This window comes from Mchenga conophoros, linkage group LG3 (genome assembly GCF_057382185.1).
Source record: "Mchenga conophoros isolate Kocher_MC1m ecotype Shallow Benthic linkage group LG3, M_conophoros_male_GT1.1, whole genome shotgun sequence".
Lineage (NCBI taxonomy): Eukaryota > Metazoa > Chordata > Actinopteri > Cichliformes > Cichlidae > Mchenga > Mchenga conophoros.
Genome location: NC_140528.1, coordinates 43645212 through 43659552, shown reverse-complemented (window position 1 = coordinate 43659552; position 14341 = coordinate 43645212).

Below are 14341 nucleotides of genomic sequence, written 5' to 3'. Positions count from 1 at the left end.
TGCCAAAGCCAAATTTTTCCAAAGAGTGGAAAATAAATTGATGTTCAATTGTATCAAAAGCCTTATAAAAATCCAGGAAGTGAATGAAGCTATTGTCAGGCATCAGATCAGAGTAATCAAGTAAATCCAAAACCAGTCTAATGTTATTAGAAATGTGTCTGTTTCTCATAAAGCCTGATTGTGTCTCATCAATAATTGTTTCCAAGACCTCTTTAATTCTGTTAGCAAGTATTAAGGCCATAACCTTGTAGTCATTATTGAGCAGGGAGATGGGTCTCCAATTATCAGTAAAGAGTAAGTCTTTGTTTGGTTTTGGAATAAGTGTTATGAGACCTTGAGTAAGAGAAGGAGGGAGGATGTTATTCTCTATACTTTCTGTAAAAACCTGCAGTAAAAATGGAGCCAGGAGATTAGAAAATGATTTATAAAACTCTGCAGTCAAACCATCTGTGCCGGGAGATTTATTGGCCTTAAGTGCAGAAATGGAATTACAAACTTCCTCCACAGTCAGAGGGCTGTCACAATAACTTCTATCTTCCACAACAATAGATTTTAGGTTTTTAATATTATTGAAAAATCCTGTTGAGACAGCCTCATTATATTTTGAGTCGTATAGTTTAGTATAGAATTCGGCACAGAAATGTGAAATTTCTCTAGGATTGTCAGAGACAATGCCATTAATATTTAGTTGATGAATAGAGTTTGTTTTTGATCTGTATTTTTCAAGTCTGAAAAAGTAAGCAGAATTTCGTTCGCCATCCTCCAGCCACCTCTTCCTGGATCTTATGAAAGCACCCTCAGCCTTGCGTCGATATAAACTCTCCACCTATTAAGAGGACTGAATTTGGGTATTTGGAGAGCCAGAAATTAATTCTTTCTTCTAAGGATTCAAGTAATTTATCATTTTCAGTTTTATTATTGTAACCATATATATTTACTGCAATGAAAGTACTGTTATTGTGTCTGATTAGTGAGCAGAGGTAGTGTCCTAAGGTGTCACAGTCAGAGTGTAACACATCTCCAGAAAAATAATTTTTAAGCGTGGCAACTCCAGCAGAACGCTCAGAGCCATGGGACAACCAGACTTCATTACCCCATTGTGATTTCCAAAAATTTGTATCAGCAGGTGTGGAATGACTCTCTTGGAAAAAGCAAAAATCTATTTTAAATTGTTTGGCAAATAAAAACAAAGCTTTGTGTTTACATGCTTGTCCTAAACCCCTGGTATTAAGAGAAACAAATGAAAAAGAAAAAGTTATTAGAAAAAAGAAAGAGAAAAAGTAAGTTCTAAACTTCTACAACTAAGAATAGATCTATAGGATAAGGGGACCGGGTGCTGCACAATTTAGGTAGTAGAACAATAAAAACCCTGAGTGACTAAACTTATAAAAACACAGTATTTAACTATCTGCTATGGTTTAAATATAACTTTTTATAGATAAACACACTCTTCAACACAAAATAAAACTTTAACCTGAGGGTGAAAATATCAAGTTCACCATGTAAACAAGCTTACAGAAATGTCATTTCGGAGACTGAATAAGCGTCTCTATGAAGGAGGGAAAACTTCTGATCCACTGATGAATCCTCGGCCTCCCACGAAATAAGCCGGCTTACCCTCCATACGGGCTTTGTCTATCATTGGCCACAGTTTGTCACGACGTTCTCTTTCCTCCCTGGACAGATCTTCAGCGAACCTCAAATGATTGTCCTCCAGGTAGGAGGATGTTTTGGCTGCTTTCCATACAGCATCTCTGTAGATTCGGGAGGTGAACTGCACGATGATGCCTCTAGGTCTGGTGCTACCTTGTCGCTTGGCTCCGAGTCGGTGTACGGTGTCGATGACGTCAGGCAGCCTATGATTTTGTTCTGGCAGAACAGACTGGCATATCACAGTCACCTTTCCCCTTACGTCTTCTTTCTCAGCCTCCCTGACTCCATGTAGTCTGAGATTCCACCTCCTGGAATATCTTTCCAACTCAGAGATTCTCTGTTGGCAGTTGTCCACTCAAACTTCCTCTTTAGTTACTTTTTTTTCCAGGTAGCAAACTTTCCCCTTCATATCTTTCATTCCCGCGCACACAAAATCAATCGTCTTTTTGAGACCCTCAATCTGGAGCGTATTCTCTTTCACCATGTTCGAGTTCTCTCTCACCATGCTCTCAATGTTATCAGACCTGGTTTTTATTAGTGCCGACAGACGAGAAATTATCTCATTTACATCAACTGGAGTAGTAATATACCTGTACTTTTTTTTGTCTGGATGTCTGGAGTTTTGATCTCCTCCATACCTGCTTGATACCATAGAGGACAGGGCTGTGGCTCCCCACACTCCCTAGCAGATCATTACATGGAGAAACCTTTGGAATGCAAGCATGCTGATCCACACAGGTATGCACACAGGTGTACACATGTGTATTCACAGACGCGGACTACAGCTTTCTTGGCTGCTGCCTCAAAGCACACTGTGCGCTGTCTATCTTGCGTGCTGCACAATATCGTTTATTATTTAGTAACTATTGATATCTACTGCTAGCTAGTTTATTGTGATGGTGCTTTTTTTTTTCTTATTATGTTGCTCTTTGTTGTTTGCTGTCTCTTCTGTTTTTTTTCTCCATACAGGTGACCCAGGTGTTTTGTTTTTTTTGTTTTGTTTGTTTGTTTTTTTTCTCTCTTCCCCCCCTTCTCACCGTCTCTTCTCCCCTTTGGTTTTCTTTCTCTCCCTCTCTTTCTTTCATTCTTTCCCCCTGTCCTATCCCACAGTCATGTCTGTCCCGTTTGTAGCAACTGAAAATAAAATAACTTCATAATTATAATAAAGGTCAATCAAATGGACCAATATGGCAAGGCCATGATGATCCACTTGGTAAAATAAATCCGCTTGGCATCTTTCTTGGCCTTAAGACAACAATTCTGATGGCTATAGATCCAAACGGGACACAAAAAAAAAAAGAAAAAAAAAAAGAAAAAAGAAAAAAAAAGAAAAGTGAAATCTTCCTAAACTAGCTAAATTAAATGCTGTGTGGGAATACATGGTTTTTAGGAGTATCACTGTTTATTTCTAAAGGGATACCTGTTATTTGCGGCCCTCTGTTTGAAAACTATTTGCTCCTAAATAGCACTAAAAAAAGTACAGGTATATTACTACTAACTGGGTCAGAGTTGCTGCGTTCGTACATCACCTTCTTCGGAGCTGGCGATTTGAGAGGTGTAATAGGGAGAGGTGGGAACTCATCCATTTCTTCTTCGGCTAACATGAGTGCCACCGTAGCAGCTGCGTACTTATGGAAGCTATCCATTAGCACGTTGCTGGGCGTAGCACTCTCCTCGTTAGCATTCTCAGGCGCTATCTTAGACTTGGAACTTTCCAGTCCCCTTTTCGCTCCTTTCTGATTCGGCATTCTGCTGCTTCTTGCCCTATGATTGCTGTATCTTCTCTTTTTTTAGTGAATTGTTAGTGTTAGCAGCATAAAGTTGAGGTTTTACTGTTGTTCACGAACTTTCTGCGCAGAACTCGGTAGAGAGCGTCTACTCACTCCGCCATCTTGGCACCCCCCCCCCCCCCCCCCCCCCCCGTGTAGCGACATTCACTACCCGATCCGTACCGGAAACCCGATCGGTACCCCACATGCGCAAATGTTACGTCACTTCCTCTCTTTGCCAATATTGCGACATTCAATATATTTGAATGATGCGGTTAGCGCCCAGTTAGCTCCTAGCATTTCTCAACAGCTCTGCCTCCTTTTCGACTACATCGACATTTAAACAATGGATAATCGGTTTACAAACAAATTCATGCTTTTCTTCTCAACAGAGAGCGTGAACAACAGCGCCGTAAAATAAGAAGAATGGCGCCTAATGACAGAGTTAATAATACAGACTTTGTAATATGTCACGTGAAGATTCCTCAACCAGATGAAGTGTTTACTGACAATTGACAGTGATAGCGGACATCATCATCAGTATTCCAACAATCCTCTCCACACAGACAAGCATAAACACACTTGACTATCACTAAATCAAATTTAACACACGTTTGTAATGACGCTAATTCAGTTTATAACAGGGTTCATTCGCTCGGTCAGCAGGTGGCAGTATCCTCGTACACTGGGGTGTAAACTGCCATTAAACGAACAGAAGAAGAAGAAAACCCCTCCACATGCATGGTACGGATCGGGTAGACCCGATTTGTACGGTCCGACTTTGCACATGCGCAGTAAGGATCGGGGAGTCCTGATCCGTAACAATCTTTTTATGTTTAGTTTTTGTCTACATTATATTGAAATGTTTCATTATTGGAAACATTTTAAGAGATACTTATTATTCTTAACATCCTAACAGATATACGCTGTTCAATAGTCGACTTTAATCTTACAGAGAATGTGATGATTTTTTGGATAATTAAAGTCAGTCATATATCCACAAACACAACAAGCTGAAAGTTAGTGATGCTGCTCGGAATATCACGGCACAAGCAGGATTCACCGCGCTGTTAATGTTAGCTATGTTATATTGCTGCCTCTGTTCAGTGGTGTCGAGCTAAATGGACTTTAACGTGTGTTTAACGAGCTGACGGTTCACTCGTTAAGCTGAAAGTAAGATGCTTTAATCACAGGAGTCACACATGTGTCCACTGGACTATTTGGGAACTCTTCTTGTTTAGCACTCGTAATAACACAAACACTAAATCCTCCTTCTCTTGTGCTGTTGTGTAGCAGTGTCTACCAGAGATGGGCAGTAACGCGTTACTGTAATCCGATTACTTTTTTCAAGTAACGAGTAAAGTAAGGGATTACTATTGCAAAAACGGTAATTAGATTACCGTTACTTTCCCGTAGGAACGCTGCGTTACTAAAACCGTGATTTTTTGCGAGAATGTCTCATGACAGTGATGTAAGCAAGTGCGTCGTTTGTGACAACAGCTGTGTGCAGATCAACAATGGATCATATATCGAGTGCGGGAGAGAGTATGAGCGTGCAGCGTTTAAAGCGTGGAAGTACTGACCTTACTTTAAGTTTGATTCCATAAAAAGTGACAAAAACTTATTTAGGATAATAAATGTGTATGTATAGACATAGATATGATTGTTTATATAATGGTAATTATATTTTATGTAAAAAGGATGGGGAGAGGAAGGAAGAGAAGGGGAAAAAGAGGGGACGGGAAGGGAAAAGGGGAAAAAAGAAAAAAAAACTATGTCAATGTAAATGAGATATATACTTTGTTGCCTGATTTGAATAAAGAAAAAAAAAGTGACAAAAACATTAGCGTCCGTTGTGAGTGGGAAGAAAACTTATTTTTACAGCGAAAAAAAACCCTAAATAGGGCTGGGCCATATTATACCGTTCACGGTAATACAGGTATAATGTTAGGCAACGATAGGAAAATGAAATATCGCGATAGAATGAGAGTAAAACGCGCATGCGCAGTGCCTTTGTTTTCATACGCACATGGCCGATTGTTGAGTGAAACGGATGAACCAGAATTGGTTTGTAAAAATGGTGCAACTTCCGTGATGTGGAACTGGTTTGGGGTTTGTCCGTCAGATACACAACAAAGCACATTTTTTTGCAGAACATGCAAGCGGCCGTTGTTATTGTCATATTTGTCGGACTAAGATGCTCTTAAATCTGGGAGTAATCTGGGTCCTAAACTCTGTATACTTCAGCTCAAACAACACTGCAGCATCACTGAGAGTTAAAAACTGTCTAAATTCTTTCATCTTTAATAAAACGATCAGCATTGGTACTTTACCAGGTTTAACTATAAAGTTTAACTTCCAGGCATCCATGAAAACAAAAGTTATTATATTTAACGGAGTTAGAAGTTAGCAGGAAGCTAGCGGAAGTTAGCTCGCTAGTTTCGCTAGTTATCTAAGCATGATATTGCATGTTCTGACTGAGAGATTTCTGAAAAAATTCAAACGTACAGCTCTGCTGTCACTTCCAACATAAATGAAGACAGGAAACTAAACAGCAGTGACGTTTGTAGGGTTACTGAAGTTGGGCTAGGTGGTATATAATGATGTGCTACGTGAGCGCTAGCGACACAGCTATGTTAGCATAACATAAACAGTGAAGCTGGAGGACAAACACTAACACTTTTCCACTTATAAAAGTTAACGTGAAGTTTCCTCATGGTTAGAGTCAAATGCAATCGCATGGCAGGATGCTGTAAATGGACCAAACTTCAGTCAGGAGAACAACTGAGATAATCCATCCACAATACGAGGTTAGTCATTCGTATACTGCAACATGGGAATAGAGCAGCTGCCAGAGAATTCAACATTAATGAATCAATGGTACAGAAGTGGAGGAAGCAAGAAGAATGAGTTTGATTTATCTGACTGCTTTGTTTCGCTTAATGTGCCTTATAATCCCGTGCACCTTATGGTCCAAAAAATGCGTACTGCACACTGCAGTTTAATGTTGCAAAGCACCTCTTTTTAACTTCAGTGGATATTATACATGGTTATGCTCACGGTATGTCAGCCCATTTCTACTGGAAATGCCTTTTGGTTAAACTTTCAGCAATGAATTTGAATTTGCACTGTTACATTTTTATAAAGCTTTAATGTACATAAAAACCAGCTTCTTGTTTACGTGAAAATAAATGGAAGGTTGTCTTTTTGCGCTAGTAATGTTGTGGAGTTGTATTTTGTCTCGTATCAATTATATCGTCAGTTATATCGTTATTGCAAATTTTCAAATATATATCGTGATAAATATTTTTGGCCATATCGCACTGCTCTACCCCTAAACTTCCAAGCAAGCACAGAGTGCGCACAGAGAAACTCGCAGATTCTTCCACTGACTGCCGCGGCACACCTGCACCAGGGTAAACCTCTGCCTTCGCCACTCCTGCTTTACAGGTGAAAATAGAGCAAAAGGACCGCTAGTCTTTGATTTTATTTATTTTCTGCTGTGTTTTACTTGCATCTATTTGAAAGAGTGAGTGTAAACACAAAAAAATATATATATTTTATGTGCTGGAATGTGCAGAAAAAAGGTTTAAATATTAAACAAATTTCTTCCAGTCAGAGAATGTTGCATATAATTAAATTTTTGCTTGATGCATAAAGTTAAAAGATTAAAACTAATAAAACAAGTTTTAAAAAGAGACTTTTCCATTTGATCACATTTTGTATGATGGATTATGTAGAAAAAGTAGAATTGGGCTGAATGAGCTATCGCTTTATCACCTATTCAGGTTGTAAATCGTGTTTTTTAAAAAAGTAACTAAGTAATTAAGTAATTAATTACTTTTGAAAATAAGTAATCAGTAAAGTAACGGGATTACTTTTTGGGGGAAGTAATCAGTAATTAGTAACTGATTACTTTTTAACTTGACCAACACTGGTGTCTACACCTGAGACTGTCACCTCTCTGTCTGTCCTGCACTCTCTCTCTGTTTCTTTCTCTCTGATTGTGGAATAAAAGTATGAACATGTGTTTATAAGTTACACTTGTGTTTGAATCCTGCAGCTTATCATACATTTGATTTCCATGTGTGACAACTGCAAGTGTCCAGAGTGAGGACAGACTGAGGGACCCACTGCTGCACATCATCTGTGAGACTTTGCACCCCTGATGATCCACCAGGACAAAGTCAGCAGTGTGTGAGGAAGAGGAGGAGGAAGAGCCAGCAGCAGCTGACAGATGGAGAGAATAGACAGACTGTTCCCTGTTTGTGAAGGACTGCTAGGAAACTAATTGTCTGTCCTGAATCAGTCTTATTAGGTAATGTTCAAATAATTTTATCATTCCAGTGTTTTCAGTGTGGGAGAAAGTACTCAGGGCCTTCAAGTTACACACTATGATAGGCAGAAACAAGTTTAATATTCAGAAACCTAAAGTATGTATCAGCAGCAGAATGGAGCTAAAAATAAATGTTTGTTTCAGTTCTATGAAGCTTTGAGTATTTTGGATTAGTAGTACTGCTGTGTTTGTTGCATCATATTGCTGTAATTGTTTATATGCTTTATATATTCTGAGGTAAGTTGATCTATAGTGTAGCCCAGATGAAAAAACATATTTATTCTCTTTATATTAACTGTCCACATCAACAAAACATCATATTTCCTATGAGCATTGAATGCACCTCGCTCAGCGACCAATCAGAGCCTACCCAGGCCGCATTGACCCTGTCAGCCAGGAAGTGAGGTGAAGGTGCATGGTGCTCCCGGGTTTTTCTCATCTCAGCAAGAGGAGTGGAGGCATCTGCTACTCAAACCGAGAAATCCACGGACAAAAGAGAGGAAAAACTCAGAATTGAGAGGAAGGAAAGCCAGTCTACTTACCTGCTGGAAGTCCGGAGTTGAGTGGCTGGATGAAGGAGAGAGGCAACGTCGGTAAGACGAATGTTATTCTGATGGAAAAAAAAACTTGTAGAGACTTACCGTCGCGATCATGCTAATGCTAGCTCGGTGTCTCACAGGCTAACCACTCACCTTTCATCCGGAGAGCTGCTGCAATTCCAACGCCAGTGTGTGTTGGGCTTTTGTGAAACAGAGCAACGGTGAGCAACATGTTCTTAGCTGCTCTAAAGCTAATTTTTGTCAGTTCACTGTGAGTTTAAAGTAAGCTAGAGGGTAATTTTTAGTGCATTTCTCTCTCACGAATAGGCCTATAGTGTGGAGAAATTAAGCACACCGCTTTAATGCCTCTGAACTGAACTCGCATGTATATTTTGTTGCTTATTTGCACATAGTTCTGAATTTGTTATGGTGTATTGTATTTTGAATGTCAATGGTTACTTACCATAAGCATTGTTTAATTAATGTTTACATGAATAGAGAAATATTTGAGCAACTTAGATGTTTAGTTCTCATATTTGATATGCTTGAAAATTGAATGTTGTACAACAGAACTGTGAGATTTGATAAGATTTAAGATTTTGAAGCAATGAATGTGAGGTGATGCAATATTTTGATTTTGTATTTTAACCTTAAACAATGCATCTGGGAAAGACTGATTAGAATGTACATTTTATGACCTGGATTATAGGTCAGGTTTTTTGGAGAGGACGATATTCCGGTCGTGATAGATGGCGAGCCAACCACTTTGAGGACGATCTACCCCAAAGAAGATACACACCACACACTCATACATTCCAGTTACACTCACAAGGACCTTTGAAGTTGGCTATCGCCAGCTTAACTCTAAATTCTTAAAGGGCCCCAACGAGTACTTTTATTTTGTTTGAGTGTGCACACTATTTATTTTATTTTATACTTTATCTGTATAAATTGGTCGAATACCTGTTATGCTTTGTAACAATACAAGAGTGGCTACTCAAAAGTTAACCTTGTGTCCAGATCATTATTGCTGCTCAATACTTTGGCTCCATACGAATTTGGTGTCTTCTGATTCTGGCCAGGGTCTTATTACGAGCCCGAGTAACTATTGCACTGTAATTCACCTTTATATCTTAAAGTTGGTTACAGAAGTGGCGAGCCAGCCAGGAGCCATTTGATTTGAGCATCAATATTGAGGCAATTACCAGCATGGATTTCATACAAAAGTCTGGTGTCAAAATACCTAATGCGGTTGTTGTCGCTGGGACAACACAGGTATCTGAGAAAGATGAACAGGTCATTGACTTTCTGAAACAGTATGGTAAAATCACAAGAGTCCTTTTTGTTGATGATTCACTGTCCAACTTCTACCAAAACCTGATCGTAGAATACTCTAGCAGTTCAGCCTTAGAAGGTTTAGAACCCCGTTTGCCATACACATACACAGCACAAGCTGATCCCAGCGTTGTTTATGAAATTAAAACACTCAGTAGCATGTACCCTACCACAGTTGGGAGTAATGTTACAAAGACCTACTTGGCTGAACTCAAGGAACTAGCCAAGCTGAGTGGCAAAGACTACGGTGAGGTGCTGAAGGAGATGATGTGTCAGATTGGGGAGGATGTTGAAGCCATGCGACCTACCACTGAAGAATCTTCTCCCACGTATGTCGAGACCACTGTTGTATCTCCGTCCGCTCCTAAAGAGCGACAGTGTTACACCAAGTAATACTGGTACCACTGATGATGTTCCCCTCACTAATGGAAGGAGAGCAGCGTCCCTTTCAGTAAGTGACTTGAACCCACCTGACATTCAGAAGGTCGTGGTAGAGCATATCGTACGAAGGCAAGATGTTGTCCCACACATCCAATCCCAGGTGAGACTCCGTTCCTTCTCCGGTAAGTTTCCCAGACCTAACAACGAAACTGATTATGACACATGGCGCACACAAATTGAACTGCTCCAAAATGATCCCAGCATGTCCCCCCTGCAAATATCCAGAAAGATCCATGAGAGCCTGCTCCCACCAGCAGCTGATATAGTTAAGAGTTTGCGGCCTGAGTCACCACCTGTGACTTATTTGCAGCTTCTAGATTCAGCCTTCGGCACTGTAGAAGATGGCGAGGAACTTTTCGCTCAATTCCTGAACACCCTTCAAGATCCAGGTGAGAAGTCATCCACTTACCTTCACCGGCTACAGCTAGCATTAAACAGAGCCACGAAGAGGGGGGGGGAGTCGCATGTGAAGAAGTGGACAAACATCTACTTAAACAGTTCTGCAGGGGATGTTGGGACAACGACCTACTCAGCACCCTGCAACTTGAGCAAAAGAAGAGCAGCCCACCCCAATTCTCAGACCTGTTGTTAATGATTCGCTCTGAGGAAGATCGACAGCAAGCAAAAACAAGTCGTATGAGAAAACACATTGGCAGCACAAAGCAGAGAACTCAGTTACAGTTCCAGGGCGCACATGTTTGTGAACCAGAGGAGAAACATGAAAGTAGCATTGCTGCTATTGAGGATCTGCGAAAACAGGTGGCGAGTCTGCAAAGTCAACTAACTACATTCATGTCACAGAAAAAAACAAAGTTTGCAAACAGTAAGGGACCTGCAGGGAAGCCGCAGAGTAAGATGTCAAAGCCACATGGTATAGATGGATGTATGCAAAGACAGACTTCAAAGAGGCAAACTGGCAGACCTAAGCCCTGGTATTGTTTCAACTGCGGTGAAGATGGGCATATCGCTTCATGCTGTGTTGACCCCACTAACCCCAACCTAGTAGCAGGAAAAAGGAAGCAGTTGGAGGAGAAACAACGCCAGTGGGAAGCGCGAGATTGTACAGATTCGCCTTTAAACATCTAACAGTTCCTGTTGTGGGACAGACAGGAGCTGAGGAGAGTCAACAACGTCCCTCAGACGTAAACAATGGCGACAAAATCACAGCTGAGGTTAACAAAGTAAGTACCCCAGCAAAGACTGTCAAAGCACAAACATGGTCTGGCTTAAACCATTCAGAGCAGAACCAATCTTTCCAACTCCCTAAACAGTTGATTGGTGCCAGAAGTACAGCTCAAGTGACTGTGAGAGGTGAAGAAGTCAACTGTCTTCTTGACTCAGGCTCCCAAGTTACCACTGTTCCTGAGTCATTTTACCAGCAGCACCTTTCAGAGCAAAAGATCAAGCCACTACATGACCTCCTAGAAGTGGAAGGTGCTAATGGCCAGCTAGTGCCTTACTTTGGTTATATAGAAATGACCATAACTTTTCCAAAGGACTTTACAGGTGTTCCAGTAGATGTAAACACACTTGCTTTACTCGTCCCTGACACTTCACAATCCCTCATGCTCATAGGCACAAACACCCTAGATGTACTGTTCGACATCTACTCAAAGACTGACTTAGCCAATCGTCAACCCCTCCCACATGGCTACAAAGTAGTCTTCAAAATCATTGAGTTGAGACGGAAGCAGACAAGTGACACCCATCAGGGGGTAGTGAAGCTACCAGGCAAGATGCCTCAAGTCATTCCAGCTGGTTCAACTGTAGTGGTGGAGGGAGTTGCCCTTGGCAAGGGCCTTCAGGATGAAAAATCAGTTGTCATTGAGTACCCGTCATCGTCCCCCTTGCCCGGTGGCCTGCTACTTAAAGCCAGTCTGGTTGACTTTCCCCAGCGGCGGCCCCACAAGTTGCCAGTTGTTATAAGCAACGAGTCTGATCACGACATTGTCATCCCTGCCAAGTGTACTATTGCAGAGGTTAGTGCTTATCAGACCATCTTATTAAAGGAACACAACAAGACCAAACAGTCAGAATCACCCCAAAGAACTCCAGAGACTCCGTCTTTCCAAGAGCCCACCATAACCTTCAATTCTGGTGACTCCCCAGTTCCACTGGAATGGAAACAGCGCATCACTCAGCAGCTCAGCGGCATGCCTGAGGTGTTTGCACAGCACGACCTGGATTTTGGCCGGACGGACCAGGTGCGACATCATATAAAACTTTCGGATGACTCGCCTTTCAAACTACGTGCCCGGCCAATCCACCCACGGGACATTGATGCTGTCCGGAAGCACATTCAGGAACTCCTTGATGCAGGAGTTATTAGAGAGTCAGAGTCCCCATTTGCGTCACCCATAGTGGTAGTCCGGAAAAAGAACGGCCAAGTCCGGTTGTGCATCGATTATAGGCGTCTAAACCTCCAAACTATAAAAGATGCGTACAGCCTTCCGAAGCTAGAGGACACGTTCTCAGCCCTCAATGGTTCACAGTGGTTCTCTGTTCTTGATCTAAAATCAGGGTACTACCAGATCGAGGTCGAAGAAGCAGACAAACCGAAGACGGCCTTCGTGTGCCCTCTCGGCTTCTGGGAGTTCAACAGAATGCCTCAGGGTGTAACGAACGCCCCCAGCACGTTCCAGCGGTTAATGGAGCGGTGCATGGGGGATATGCATTTGAAGGATGCATTGGTCTTTCTTGATGACGTGATAGTATTCTCCCGAACCCTTGAGGAACACGAAGAAAGACTCATGAAAGTACTCACTCATCTAAAAGAGTTTGGGTTAAAGCTGTCACCAGAGAAATGTGTCTTCTTCCAGACTTCAGTCCGTTATCTGGGACATGTGGTCTCCAGAAATGGAGTTCGGACTGACCCTGAGAAGATTTCGGCCCTTAAAACATGGCCTGTCCCACAGACCCTGCGAGAGTTAAAGTCGTTTCTTGGTTTTGCTGGGTATTATAGAAGGTTCGTTAAGGGGTATTCCAGCATTGTGAAACCTCTCCACAACTTAACTTCGGGGTACCCACCTAGCCACAAGAAATCAAAAGTAAACACAAGACAAAGTGCACATCAGTACCATGACCCAAAAGACCCTTTCGGAAGTCGCTGGACGCCAGCTTGCCAGCAAGCCTTCGAGTCAGTCATCCAAAGTCTCACCACTGCCCCTGTACTTGCCTTCGCTGACCCCCAGAAACCCTATGTACTGCACACCGACGCCAGTACCACCGGGCTTGGTGCTGTATTGTATCAGGAGCAAGAGGGACAACTTAGAGTCATAGGCTATGCAAGTAGAGGGCTGTCACGGAGCGAAAATCGCTATCCAGCGCACAAGTTGGAGTTTCTGGCGCTCAAGTGGTCAGTTACAGAAAAGTTCAGCGACTATCTCTACGGCAACCACTTCACCGTTGTAACGGATAGTAATCCGCTGACTTACATTCTGACTTCAGCAAAACTTGACGCAACTAGCTATAGGTGGCTAGCAGCACTGTCCACATTCTCTTTCAAACTCCTCTATCGTCCAGGGAAGCAGAATGGAGATGCGGATGGATTATCACGCAGACCACACGGAGGGCTAGCGGACGATCTAAAATCACAAAAAGAGATTGAACGCATACAACAGTTCACTCAAGATCACCTTTGTGATCCAGACAACATCAATGCCGTAAATCACTCTGTGGTGAAAGCAATCTGTGAGAGGCAGTTCACCTACAGCGTCAGTCCTGACAATGAAAGAGAGGCAGATGCAGATTGTGTTGCCTTGGTGGAGGTGCTTGCTATGTCTCCTAGTGCTGTACCTGATAGCTATGGGCAAGAGGAACAGTTTGGAGGTCTGCCAACCATTCCCCATCTAACTGAGGCAGAGCTGGCAGATGAGCAAAGAACCGATCAGTGTATAAAGCATGTTATTTCTCAGATCGAATATGGGGACACACCACCTCCAACCGTGCGCACACAGCTCCAAGAGCTTCCACTGCTCCTCCGAGAGCTTAACCGTCTTGAGCTCCGCAACAATGTCTTGTACCGGCGACGCCAAGAGGGGTCCCAGAAAACCTACCAGCTTGTACTTCCAGCTGAGCTTCGCAACACAGTTCTCACCATGCTGCATGACCATATGGGTCACATGGGAGTCGATCGTACACTGGACCTTGTAAGGGCAAGATTTTATTGGCCAAGGATGGCTTTGGACGTGGAAAGGAAAGTGAGGACGTGTGGCAGGTGCGTGCGGAGGAAGGCACGGCCTGAAAGAGCGGCCCCCTTGGTCAACATT